The 13,629-nt window shown below is 38.9% G+C and overlaps 1 protein-coding gene across 1 annotated transcript in view; it reads left to right on the plus strand.

Annotated features, from left to right (window-relative positions):
- Nucleotides 1-13,629, plus strand: part of LGR5 (leucine rich repeat containing G protein-coupled receptor 5) — a 134,578-nt gene that overhangs the window by 25,607 nt on the left and 95,342 nt on the right. The gene's annotated exons all lie outside the window — the stretch shown is intronic.

Consider the following 13,629-nt stretch of genomic DNA (forward strand, 5'->3'; position numbering starts at 1 on the left):
TGTAGTAATTAGTACTGATAATAAAGTACAGTACAGTAATCCAGTACTGATAGAAGTAGGGACTTTTAGGTATTAATGTGAAACTACTACTAATAATAATATGCAATCAGGACTTGAAATTGAATGGTAAATGTTTAACAAGGGTAATTTCCCTACTCCACAAACCTTTATTCTCACTATACTTAGGCCTGGTCTACACTTACCCCCCAATTCGAACTAAGGTACGCAACTTCAGCTACGTGAATAACGTAGCTGAAGTCGACATACCTTAGTTCGAACTTACCACGGTTCAGACGCGGTCCACACGCGGCAGGCAGGCTCCCCCGTCGACTCCGCGGTACTCCTCTCGTTGAGCTGGAGTACCGCAGTCGACGGCGAGCACTTCCTGATTCGATTTATCACGTCCAGACCAGACGCGATAAATCGAACCCGGAACTTCGATTGCCAGCCGTCGAACTACCGCGGTAGTGTAGACCTGGCCTTAGTAAATTAATGTATACATTTGAATCAGGGATCGGTGTCCAGTTTAAACTATGCTTTAGTTCATCCAGAAGAATCCCAAAGCACTTTAAAAACTGATTTATTAATAATAAATAAAATGAATGAAATCTCAGAGACACTACACCAACAGTTCAGGACAATTCAGGAAGTCAAGAAGAATACCACATCCAGCCACAGAGCATTTTTAGTAGGTAGAATATAATTAGCCAAATTGAAATGTTCTGCAGGACACAGGCTTAACATCCCTATTCTTTTCATAAAGGTCATGAGAACTTTGAACAAAAGTTACATCCCCTCTGAAACACAATTCCTCCAATAGCACTTTACTGCCCCAAGGAAGATTATCTGTCACTATTTCCTACAGCACCTGAGGTTCTTTTGGAATTCACCAGGAATTTTTATAGACTTCATTGGGGGTTTCATTAAAATTAGATAATTTTCCTCAGCTACTGAAAATGGGAACACCCCCCCCCCCCACACACACACACACACAATGCTGTTTGAAATCAGCAGGAGTTTGGCCAATGACTTCAACAGGAGCCATCCAAAGTGAATGAGAATGTGTGTGTGTGCGCGCAGAAAATAATTACAGCTGAACTATATATATTGAAAGCTGAAATTGGTTATAAAAATATTTGCTATAGTATATTTTTGTAGGGTTTTTTCTTTACCTGGTATTCAGAAATAAGAAAATGTTGTTATATAGTTGGCTTTTAAAAAGCGGATAGACATTAGGCAAGTTTTGTAATGAGAAGATCATATTTAAAAAATCAAATAACTATAAGGGCTGTATTTATTATTTATACTGTGGTTCTATTGTAGCGGGGGGCTCTAAACAGGATTGGAGTTACCTTGTGCTAGGAACTGTTAAAATCGAGAGAGAGACTATACAGAGAATGCCCCTGTGGGGGGAAAAAAGCAGCCATTATAGATAGGTGGAAAAATATTTTCTGGTGTGGATGCATAGAAAGGGGCATATGCTCTATATCACAGACATTGCTCTTCAAAAATAAAAACTTCCAAGCACTGACAGAGTTTGCAGAATAAATTTCCCCTGCTAGCAAGACATTAGAGAAATATGTTCCAGTATGACATCATCCTCAAACTGGAGGACTTCAGTAACTCAGCCAAAGGTTAGTTAGGGGTCTATTACAGGAATGGTTGGGTGAGGTTCTGGGGCCTGCAATGTGCTGGAGGTCTGACTAGATGATCATGATGGTCCCTTCTGATCTTGAAGTCTATGAGATAACAGATTCTCCAGCCTTGTTTCTACCTCCTCAGATATGGAGATTTGAGATTTTAACATTTGTTATATTTATATAATATACACACGGGCTGTCAAGCAATTAAAAGAATTGCAATTAATCGCGCTGTTAAACAATAATAGAATATCATTTATTTAAATATTTTTGGATGTTTTCTACATTTTCAAATATATTGATTTTAATTACAACACAGAACACAAAGTGTACAGTGTGCAGTTTATATTTATTTTTATTACCAATATTTGCACTGTAAAAAACAAAAGAAATAGAATTTTTCAATTCCCCCATTGCAAGTACTGTAGTGAAATCTCTTTATCATGAAAGTTGAATTTACAAATGTAGAATTATGTAAAAAAACCTGCACTCAAAAACAAAACAATGTAAAACGTTAGAACCTACAAGTCCACTCAGTCCTACTTCTTGTTCAGCCAATTGCGAAGACAAACAAGTTTGTTTACATTTGCAGGAGATAATGCTGCCTGCTTCTTGTTTACAATGTCACCTGAAAGTGAGAACAGGCATTCCCGTGGCACTGTTGTAGCCAGCATCACAAGATATTTACATGCCAAATGCCCTAAAGATTCATATGTCCCTTCATGCTTCAACCACCATTCCAAAAGACATGTGTCCATGCTGATGACAGGTTCTGCTCAATAACGGTCCAAAGCAGTGCAGACGGACACATGTTCATTTTCATCATCTGAGTCCGATGCCACCAGCAAAAGGTTGATTTTCTTTTTTGATGGTTCGGGTTCTGTAGTTTCCACATTGGAGTGTTGCTCTTTTAAGACTTCTGAAAACATGCTCCACACCTTGTCCCTCTCAGACACTTCAGATTCTTAAACCTTGGGTCGAGTGCCATAGCTATCTTTAGAAATCTCACATTGGTACCTTCTCTGAGTTTTGTCAAATCTGCAGTGAAAGTATTCTTAAAACAAACAACAGGTGCTGGTCATCATTCGAGACTGTTACAACATGAAATATATGGCAGAATGTGGGTAAAACAGAGCAGGAGACATACAATTCTCCCCCAAAGAGTTCAGTCACAAATTTAATTAACACGTGGGTTTTTTTCGTTTGTTTTTTTTAACGAGCATTGGATAGAAGCATGTCTTCTGGAATGATGGCCGAAGCATGAATGTTTATCATATCTGGCACGTAAATACCTTGTAATGCCGGCTACAAAAGTGCCATGTGAAAGCCTGTTCTCACTTTCAGGTTACATTGTAAATAATAAGCAGGCAGCATTATGTCCCGTAAATGTAAACAAACTTGTTTATCTTCGCGATTGGCTGAACAAGAAGTAGGACTGAGTGGACTTGTAGGTTCTACAGTTTTACATTGTTTTGTTTTTGAGTGCAGTTATGTAACAAAAAAAATCTATTTTGTAAATTGCACTTTCAAGATAAAGAGATTGCACTACAGTACTTGTATGAGGTGAATTGAAAAATACTGTTTCTTTTGTTTACTAATATTTGCACTCTAAAAATGATGATCAAAAATAATAATAATAAAGTGAGCACTGTATACTTTGTATTCTATGTTGTAATTGAAATACATATATTTGAAAATGTAGAAAAACATCCAAAAATATCTAATAAATTTCACTTGGTATTCTATTGCTTAATAGTGCGATTAAAACTAAGATTAATTTTTTAATCACGATTAATTTTTTGAGTTAATCGCGTGAGTTAACTGCGATTAATCAACAGCCCTAATATATACACACATTATGTCAGCTGCCAAAACTACATTAGCTTCAATATGAGAGCATGGGCACAGGTGGTGAAAGCTGACTGAAAAGCTATAAAGGAAAGGTGAAGTCTCCACTAGGATGCCACAGTGATCTGTGTTAAACCTGGGTTTACTTATCATTTGCATTAATCATAAATAAGCGTAACCTAGTGGGTAGCACACTGGACTGGGACTCAGGAGACCTGGATTGTGTTTCCAGCTCTGCCACTGATCTGCTAGGTGTCCGTGGGCAAGTCGCTTTGCCTCTGTTTCTCCATCTATATAATGATACTTACCTCCTTTTGAAAAGTGTTTTGAAATCTATGGACGAAAAGCACTATATAAGGGCAAAATATGATTATGATTATTATTATTATTATTATTATTATTAAAGAAAGAAGAGTTGATTTGAGCATAATTACTTTGTGCCAGATCAAAAGCTCCAGCTATGGGAAGGGAGGAAAGTTCCACAAGTTTCCCCCCTAATTGTTCCATGCGGGAGTGCAGGATTGTCCCCTGATATTCCCTGAGGAAGATACAGCTGCTCTATGCTGCAGCTTTGAGCTAAACTTTTCACCCTATTCGCCATAGCACTGGGAGATAGGACAAGAATCTGGCCTGGGTCTCCACAACTTTGGATACTCAAACCCAAGAGGGAAGGGAGAGAGCTTCAGTTGTCTCTCCTTCAGTGTGGTATGGACCCCTTTTAAACCAACTTTCTATACCCACGATTTTTCTTCTAGAAAACAGAGAAATTACAGGATTTGTAACTATCCCAACAACAAAACATTTGCCCTAATTATGAGAGTTCCTATTTACTCTTAGCCTCCTTCCATCCAGCCCCAAGTTTCAACCAAGCAGCTCTCAATTTTCTCAGCAAAACTGTCAGAGGGGTAGCCGTGTTAGTCTGGATCTGTAAAAAGTGACAAAGAGTCCTGTGGCACCTTATAGACTAACAGACGTATTGGAGCACAAGCTTTCCTGGGTGAATACCCACTTCATCAGATACATCTGACGAAGTGAGTATTCACCCACGAAAGCTTATGCTCCAGTACGTCTGTTAGTCTATAAGGTGCCACAGGTCTTTGTCGCTCTCAGCAAAACTGGTTCAGCTGCTGCTATCACCTACCCACAAAGAAAAATCCCAAAAGTTAAAAGTCCATGGATATATAAAAGAAAGGAAAACACTCTCATGTCAATCCAGAAGTCTATGTCCTGTAATGGCTGTGCAATAATGCAACCTTAGTAATGGTACTTTATACTTCTATAGTGCTAGTCCGTTGTGGATCTCAGAGCGTTTGACGCACATCTCACACACCACTGAGAAATAAATATTACTAGACCAGTGTTCTTGATTTGATGGGTAAAGAAAGACACCATGGGTACATCTACATGGCAGCTAGAGCTCCGGTCCAAAGCCCAAGCTCCAGTCCAAGCCCAAACATTTACACAGCTATTTTTATCACCATACCTTGAGCCCCATGATCCCGAGTCTGTAGGTCCACGCTTTGACACACTCAGCTGCAGGTTTCTGCTTGCCAAGTAGGCGAACCCAGGATCACAGAGCGTGAGTGTGACTGTGTGGCTATGTTGGGAATAGAATTTAAGAATCAGGACTTCCACTAACCACTCACTCAGGTTTCTGACAACAAAATGGGATTAAACCTGGAACAATGACAGTTGCATGTTAGAAAATAATCTGCAACAAAGGAGACTCTTATATTTTTCCAGTGTACAGAGGGGAAATTTTTCAAAAAGTGTCTAAGTGATTTAGATGCATACATCCAATTAATTTTCAATGGGATTTTAAGAACTTTTGAAAATTTTGCCCTTACTGCCTATTCCGTGTCTCTAAAATAACTTACATCAAATAAATCTTAACACATACCACAAATAAAGTGAACTGACATGTTGACATGAAGAAACCTTCCCACTGTCCCACAGAAAGGAAGATAACTTCCCTCACCCAAGGAAGGGCCTGAATAAATAACTAGGCTTTGCAACGTGCTCTAAATGCCATTACTCAGACTAGGGTGATGAGGGGGAGGAAGGAAGAAGTTTCTTCCTCCATTCGCCTCCATTAAAACCATCTGCCACCTTCCCCACCCCCTGCCTTACTAATATAGGGCCCACTCTAACAAACATGCTATGTAATGCCATTGGCAATGCAGTCAGCTGCAGCACCCCAGAGGATCAATTGTCAAATAAAAGTATGAGGAGGGAGGTCTCTGAATGAATCTGGATCCAAATCATGGAGAGTTTTCTAGTATGAAACCAACACTTTTTAGAGCATAATAAGGCCTTGCAGTAACAACAGAGAGCAAATTGGGTACATGTTGACAATACCATAGAGGCAAAAAGATCAGATGCAATTATGACCTATCTGGGTGTGACACTCTATCGTTGAAGTCAATAGGAGGGGTTTTTTTCTGTTGACTAGAGTGGGGAGCAGGAAAGGATTGTGGAATAGAATTTACATGATTCCAGGTGTAAACATAAATCCACTACAAGACTTGTCTCTTTTTGGCTGTATTATGGGGAAGGAGAGGTTCTGTATAGCACAAAAGGAGGACGCCCTGAAAATCTCACCAGTCTGTTTCCTGCAGTGTTTTTATGTCAATCTTCATGAACTGACCAGCGTGGAGAAAATAGTCTACTAGGGGAGACTCAATGAACAATAAGATCTGAAGATATTTGGATTTTAGTTTGGATTTTTTAGTTTTACAGGTAGTGCAATTGCTCTTAATATGCAAAATACTTTAGTACTATTCTCCCCAGAAAGCCATTGTAAATTTGTATAAAGTTTTCTCTATCAGATTTTCTTCTCTTCCTCCTTTTTACATCTTTTCTCATATGAATAAATATTTCTAATACAATATTTAACTAATAATAACTAATAATAAAATGTTAGGTTTCCAGTGGGATAGCTCAGATCTCTGACTTCAGAGCTACTTTTTTCATATAATTGCCTCCTGGAAATCCAGTGTCCTCTGTGGGCAAGGGGAGTGGACTTGCGCACCCTCCCTTGCAGTGAAGGCAGAGTGCTGTGACCGAGGCTGTCTGTAGATGAGAACGGGTTCATGGAGTAGGAGAGGAATGGAGTTCCCCAGAATAAACTGAAGGACTATCCTTTGGACAATGGCTGGACAATATTTTGGTAAATCAGATATGGTGAAGGAGAACCCAAGCCTGAATACCTGAAAGGGAGAAGGGAGAGAATACAAACAATAAAGGGATGTAAGAACTGCCCTAATAGATGCAAATGTGTGTGTGTGTGGCAGAGGGAGGAGGGGTTGCTTGTCTGTTTGTTTGGATTGTGGGAATTTAAGAAAAATATATTTCTCTGATGTGTAAAAATTGGAAAATAGAAAAATGATGCAACCTGTTATAAAATATTAAGCCTGGTAAATGTCTAAACTATGGACTTTTGCCTTTTAATAAGAAGCCAAGAAGAGAAAATGTGGATGAATGATGATTATTGTAAAGGTTTTTTAATTACATTCAATATAAAACTAACAGAACAGTCCACTGGCATCTGATTAAGGGAAATGTAAGACAGTGTTTCATTATGTAAAGCAATCAAGTTGTACTTTAATCAGCATCATTGTTGAATTAAAAGAAACGTACCTTTCTCTTTTATAATAACATAATTGTAAAGTTGTCAATCTAGGGTTCCTATTTGAACTGATTACACTTGATAAAAATAACAAGCCATGACAAATAGAGGAGCTAGGTTTCAGCAATTCACTAAAGAATGTCTCTACCAAGCCTTTGTGGCAAAATGTCTTGTTTGCAGGACAAATGCAGAGTTGAAATAACAACCCATGAATACTACTGGTGAAATGGCTATGTACACAAGGTGAATGCTAAAGCTTTCCCTTCTGAATGGACCTTTTAATCCACGCATTATCTAAGCTCTGAAAAAGTCTTCAGTGGCCTTACGTACAGATTAATGGGAAAAGCTGAGACTCGGAGTTGGGCTATTTGCAGAAACAGTTTTAAAGATTTACTGATGGTTGACAAATGCCATTTAAGCTTTCAAAGCCATCAATATGCTATTGAAAAAGATTTAAAGGGAAATCCTCCCACTATAGAAGAAGACGACTTTGAAGGATCTCCATGGTAGCCTCTGTTGTTGTTGTTTTGTTTTTTTTACCCCCTTCAAATCTTTCACTGGCTTTCTTCAGCACATAGGACCCTGAAACGCGTGGCTATGGAAAAGGGGAGGGTAAGGCCCCTTTAAAAGACATTTTGTATATAACTGAATGTGCCAATCTGCTTTTGTTCAGCCATGAGAACTGAATAGAACTGTTTCCAGAAAAAGCCTTTTTGCTCATGGTCAGCCTTTCAATAGCCTTTCTGCTAATAGATTTTTAATATAGGAGCTGGAAATGGCAAAATAAAAGTTTGTTGAAGATTTTATTGAATTTGAAAAATTGACCAGAAAATATTCCCTAACTTGTTTACCATTTGCTTGTACTGCAGGCATCCATCTTCTTTTACTTTGGCTTCTGTGAAAAGGTTGCTTATCTGATACGTTATGTTTTGTGAAAAAGAAAAACACCTGAAAATAGATTTTTTTTTTTTATTAAAAATAATTCTCTGTCCCCTTCTTTCCACACCCCATTTTAAAACACTTTTTTATGCCCTGGCTCTTTCTCTGATTTATTGAATTTCAGCATCAAACCCCAGAGCCTTCTTTCAAAAATGGCTATCAGATTAAATTAGAAAAAGTTTCAGACAAAGATTTGCTGGACTAAATATCACTTTATCTTTTGGTTAAAGAATTTTAACTTGGGCAACCTTGGGGTCAGCAGCATTTGTGTCAGGTGTTAGTGCACCCATTTGTGCTACCTGCCCTTCTGCAGGACAGGGAAGCCTTTTATTAGTTACCAGTGTGGTACAAATCATGCCAGAATTTAGCCTTCAGTTTCAAATAGTTGATGTTTTCAGCTCCACCTGACTGAATTCCTTCTTTAACTCAGTGATTTAAAACAACAACAAGGGCTGCCATTATGTATCAAAAAATGGCTCCACACAGTTCTACGAGGCTACATTAAGTAGGTCACACAGCGTTATTTGCAGATGCACACAAGTATGAGGACACAAATTCTCAGGATTATAAACTGCTGTTTTAGCATGAGGAAACATAGACCAGCAGATAGTGCATGCCATGGAGAGTCAAGACTCCTGAGGTGAAATCTTGGCCATAATGCAGTCCATGGGAGTTTTACCATTGACTTCAAAGGAGCCAGGATTTCACCCTCCAGTCTATTCCTAGCTCTGACAATGACTTGTTGTGTAATAAGTAGCAAGTTTCTGTGCCTCAGTTTCCGCATCAAAAGAATGGGGCTATTGATATTGACCTGCATTTTTAAAGCACTTTAAACCGCTAAAGTGAAGAAGAAGAGCATTGGAAATTTCACTTTACAATTTGTTCAAGGAAATGGAACAGACAGGTGCACCAGGGAACTGAAGCTTATGCATAGAGGCCATGTAGTAAATGTATATAGAAAATTTGGCAGTGACAGCTTTAATTTGCAAAATATTTTTGTTTGTCTTAAATACCAAACTATTGGTGTTTCTAATATTACAGTACATTATCTCCAGCAAGACACAACACTGATATTTACGACCTGAAGCAAAGACATAGTGGTGGCTTTGACTGAACAGCTGCATTTAATTACCTGTCTGGAAAGATTTTCCTTTTGATCATTTTAAGAACCACACAAAAAGTGGTGGCTTGCCATTCCCAGGAATGAGGTTGATAAAAAGTGGGTTAAATAAACTTTGTGCATATGAGAAGACAAACACAGTTTATTGACATAGGGGGTATGTCTACACAGCAAAGAAAAAGCCAGCAGCTGCCTAGTGCCAGCCGACTCGGGCTTGCAGGGCTGTTTCACTGCTCTGCAGACTTTCGGGCTTGGGCTGGAACCCAAGCTCAGGGACCCTCCCACCCAGCAGGGTCCTAGAGCCCAGGCTTCACCCTGAGCCCAGAAGTCTACACAGCCATGAAACAGCCCTATAGCCTGAGCCCCGCGAGCCCGAGTCAGCTGGCACAGGCCAGCCGCTGTTTCTTCTTTGCTGTGTAGACATACCCTTAGGGCTTGTCTACACTTACCGGAGGGTCCGGCGGCAGGCAATCGGTTTTCTGGGATCGACTTATCGCGTCTAGTGAAGACACGATAAAATCGATCCCTGATCGCTCTGCCGTCGACTCCGGAAATCCACCGCGGCAAGAGGCGGCAGCGGAGTCGACGGCAGCGCGGCAGCGGTCGACTTTCCCCTGTCCTCACAGCCAGGTAAGTCGACCTAAAATACGCAACTTCAGCTACGGTATTCACGTAGCTGAAGTTGCGTATCTTAGGTCGGACCCCGCTGTAGTGTAGACCTAGCCTTAGAGTCAGATTCTGCCACCCTCACTCACCCTGAATAGTAGCTTAATCCACAAGGCTGTTGATCTCAATAGGAATACTTGAGTATTTTGTTGCACTCAAAAGTTGTATCACTTCAACTATACCTTTATAGCTTATTGCCATACGAAGAGGGGAATAAGCTATGTCGATATAAAGGTTTCTTATACTGGAATAACTGCATCCATACTAGTATTTGGTATCACTATATTGGTTAAAAAAAAAATTCACCTCCCTAACTGATAGAGTTATACTGGTACAAAAACTGTGCAGAAAAGGCCTAAAATGTTTTAGTGCAAGATTAAGAATCTGGTTCTGATGTATATTAAAACCTCTGATTCATCTGACCTATATACAAGGTGCTCGAATAGGCTCTTGGCCAGCATGAGACTAGAAGATCTTTACAGCCTACCATATTTTAGCAGAACAAGCATCCACTGACATCAGTGGAAATTGTTCAGGCAGCGTGATGGCAAGACTGAGCCGCCATAAGTCTGAAGGCAAGTTTCAAATGTTCAGTTGACTACAAAATAAAGAGAAGAATGTGTAAAGAATTATTCCAGCAAAGCCACTATGCAAAGATGGCCAACTGAATAACCCTGAATATAAGAATAATGTTTGCAATATAAAGCATCCTACCCCCTGCTGAAACTCACAGGACACTGTACAATATAATAAAATAAAATAAAATAAACATAAGAAACTGCTCTTAAAAATTAAACAAAACCCATCATGAAGTTTTAATATAAGAGAAAAGGGAAAGTATGGTGAAGGGAAGGATATAAATGAGACTAGCCAAGATCATATTGAAAGCACCTTTGAAATAGAAAAATAGGAATTATGTATGTAAAGGGTGAAATCTTGATACTATTGCAGTCAATGAGAGTTTTGCCATTGCCTTCAAAAGGACCAGGATTTCACCCAACTTAGAATTCCTGATTTGAAGCGGGGAAAGGTTGTAGATATGCTTTCAGCTTGGAAACCTGATAGTGTCACTTTTATGAGTTTGTCTATAGTGAATGCCATCCAAATTATTTCCCTTTTTAGCTTTCCAAATTGTGCTGCAATAGCAACATGAAAGCCAGATAGGTAGAATTAATTTAATTTTGAATTTAAGACAAGCTGGACAAATTCCACTCTCAGTTACACCCATGCAACCACAGTGAAGTCATTGGGGATGTGTGGGTGTAACTGAAGCCAAAATCTGGCTCATACTATGCAGTTGTGTTGTGCTTAATTTGCAGTTGGTATTTGGCCCAGTCACCAGTGTAACTGAAGACCGAGTTAATTTGGCCAATAGTGTGCAATTTAGGAAACAAGTCATTTACAACATTTAGATCTTTGTTTTGATTCTTCTGGTATTTGCAGACAAATCTTGGATTCTCTTCTGGCTAGCTCATAGTGTTTGTATTCTGTGAGATATTCTGTCCTTACTGGATTCTCTCCTCATTTAAAGCTGCAGAAACTAGGAGTAGCTCCAATTAATTCAGTGGACTCAACCTGTTGTAAACTTGATGTGAGACAAGAGTTGGGCCCGTAGATTCTAAAGTGGACAAAGATGTTGGTTCTTTCACAATAATTTTTTCCCCTAAATCTCTGCCAGGAGCTTGAGTGAAATGGATGTTAACAAAAACAAACAAAACACAAAGAGTTTTAAACTTTCTGAAACCTGAGAAATTGTGAGGGGAAGGAATTTTAGCGTACTCAAGTAGGAGTAGGGAGGGAATATTATCTCTGTATTTGGCACTGGTGCAACTGCTTCAGGAAGAGTGGGTCTAGTTCTGGTGCTCACAATTCAAGAAGATATTGACAGCTTGGAGAGGATTCAGAGAAGAGCTATGAGAATGGTTAAAGGAATGGAAAACATGTCTTACAGTGAGAGACTCAGTTTATTTAGCTTAATAAAGAGAAGGTTAAGAGGTGACTTGGTCACAGTTTATAAGTACATACATGATGAACAAATATTTGATAATGGGCTCTTCAGTCTAGCAGACAAAGGTATAACACGATACAATGGCTGGAAGTTTAAGCTGGACAAATTCAGACTGGAAATAATGCATACTTTTTTAAATAGTGAGGGTAATTAACCTTCAAACAATTTACAGAGGGCTGTGGCTGGATTCTCCATCACTGGCAATTTGTAAATCAAGATTTGATGTTTCTCTAAAACCTATGCTTCAGTTCAAACAGGAATTATTTTGTGAAAATTCTATGTCCCGTATCATGCAGGAGGTCAGACTAGATCTTCACAGTGATCCTTCTAGCTTTAGAATCTATACATTTTTACTCTGTCTCATCACTTATGAATGCCTACTATTTCTCCAGTCCTCTGTCAAAAACACAGTATATAAGACCTGATATTTCTAATGTCAAAAACAGCCACAAAACAGAACACAAACAAACAAAAAAATTGAAGCCTTCTTTATAGATAATAATAAAGAGTACTTGTTTTCCTGCTTGATAACAGTGACCATAATATAATTAAATTTAACATTCCTGTGGCAGGGAAAACACCACAGCAGACCAACACTGTAGCATTTAATTTCAGAAAGGGGACCTAACAAAAATGAGGAGGTTAGTTAAACAGAAATTAAAAGGTACAGCACCAAAAGTAAAATCCCTGCAAGCTGCATGAAAACTTTTTAAAGACACCATAATAGAGGCTCAACTTAAATGTATACCCCAAATTTAAAAATCTAGTAAGAGAACCAAAAAAGAGCCACCCTGGCTAAATAACAAAGTAAAAGAGGCAAAAAGACATCCTTTAAAAAGTGCAGGTTAAATTCTAATGAGGAAAATAGAAAGGAGCATAACTCTGGCAAATGAAGTGTAAAAATATAATTAGGAAGGCCAAAAAAGAATTTGAAGAACAGCTAGCCAAAGACTCAAAAACTAATAGCAAACAATTTTTTACATTCATCAGAAGCAGGAAGCCTGCTAAACAACCAGTGGGGCCACTGGACAATCAAGATGCTAAAGGAGCACTTAAGGACGATAAGGCCATTGCAGAGAAACTAAATGAATTCTTTGCATCCGTCTTCACAGTTGAGGATGTGAGGAAGGTTCCCAAACCTGAGCCATTCTTTTTAGGTGACAAATCTGAGGAACTGTCCCAGATTGAGGTGTCATTAGAGGAGGTTTTGGAACAAATTGATAAACTAAACATTAATAAGTCACCAAGACGAGATGGTATTCACCCAATAATTCTGAAGGAACTCAAATGTGAAATTGCAGAACTACTAACTGTTGTCTGTAACCTATCATTTAAATCAGCTTCTGTACCAAATGACTGGAGGGATAGCAAATGTGACACCAATTTTTAAAAAGGGCTCCAGAGGTAGCCCTAGCAATTACAGGCCAGTAAACCTGACTTCAGTACTGGGCAAACTGGTTGAAACTATAGTAAAGAACAAAATTGTCAGACCCATAGATGAACATACTACTTTGGGGAAGAGTTAACATGATTTTTGTAAAGGGAAATGATGCCTCACCAATCTACTAGAATTCTTTGAGTGGGTCAACAAGCATGAGGACAAGGAGGATCCAGTGGATATAGTGTACTTAGATTTTCAGAAAGCCTTTGACAAGGTCCCTCATCAAAGGCTCTCAAGCAAAGTAAGAGGGAAAGTTCTCTCATGGATTGGTAACTGGTTAAAAGATAGGAAACAAAGGGTAGGAATAAATGGTCAATTTTCAGAATGGAGAGAGGTAAA

The sequence above is a fragment of the Terrapene carolina genome, unplaced genomic scaffold (genome assembly GCF_002925995.2).
Source record: "Terrapene carolina triunguis isolate 2854851 unplaced genomic scaffold, T_m_triunguis-2.0 Scaffold68, whole genome shotgun sequence".
Classification (NCBI taxonomy): Eukaryota; Metazoa; Chordata; order Testudines; family Emydidae; genus Terrapene; species Terrapene triunguis.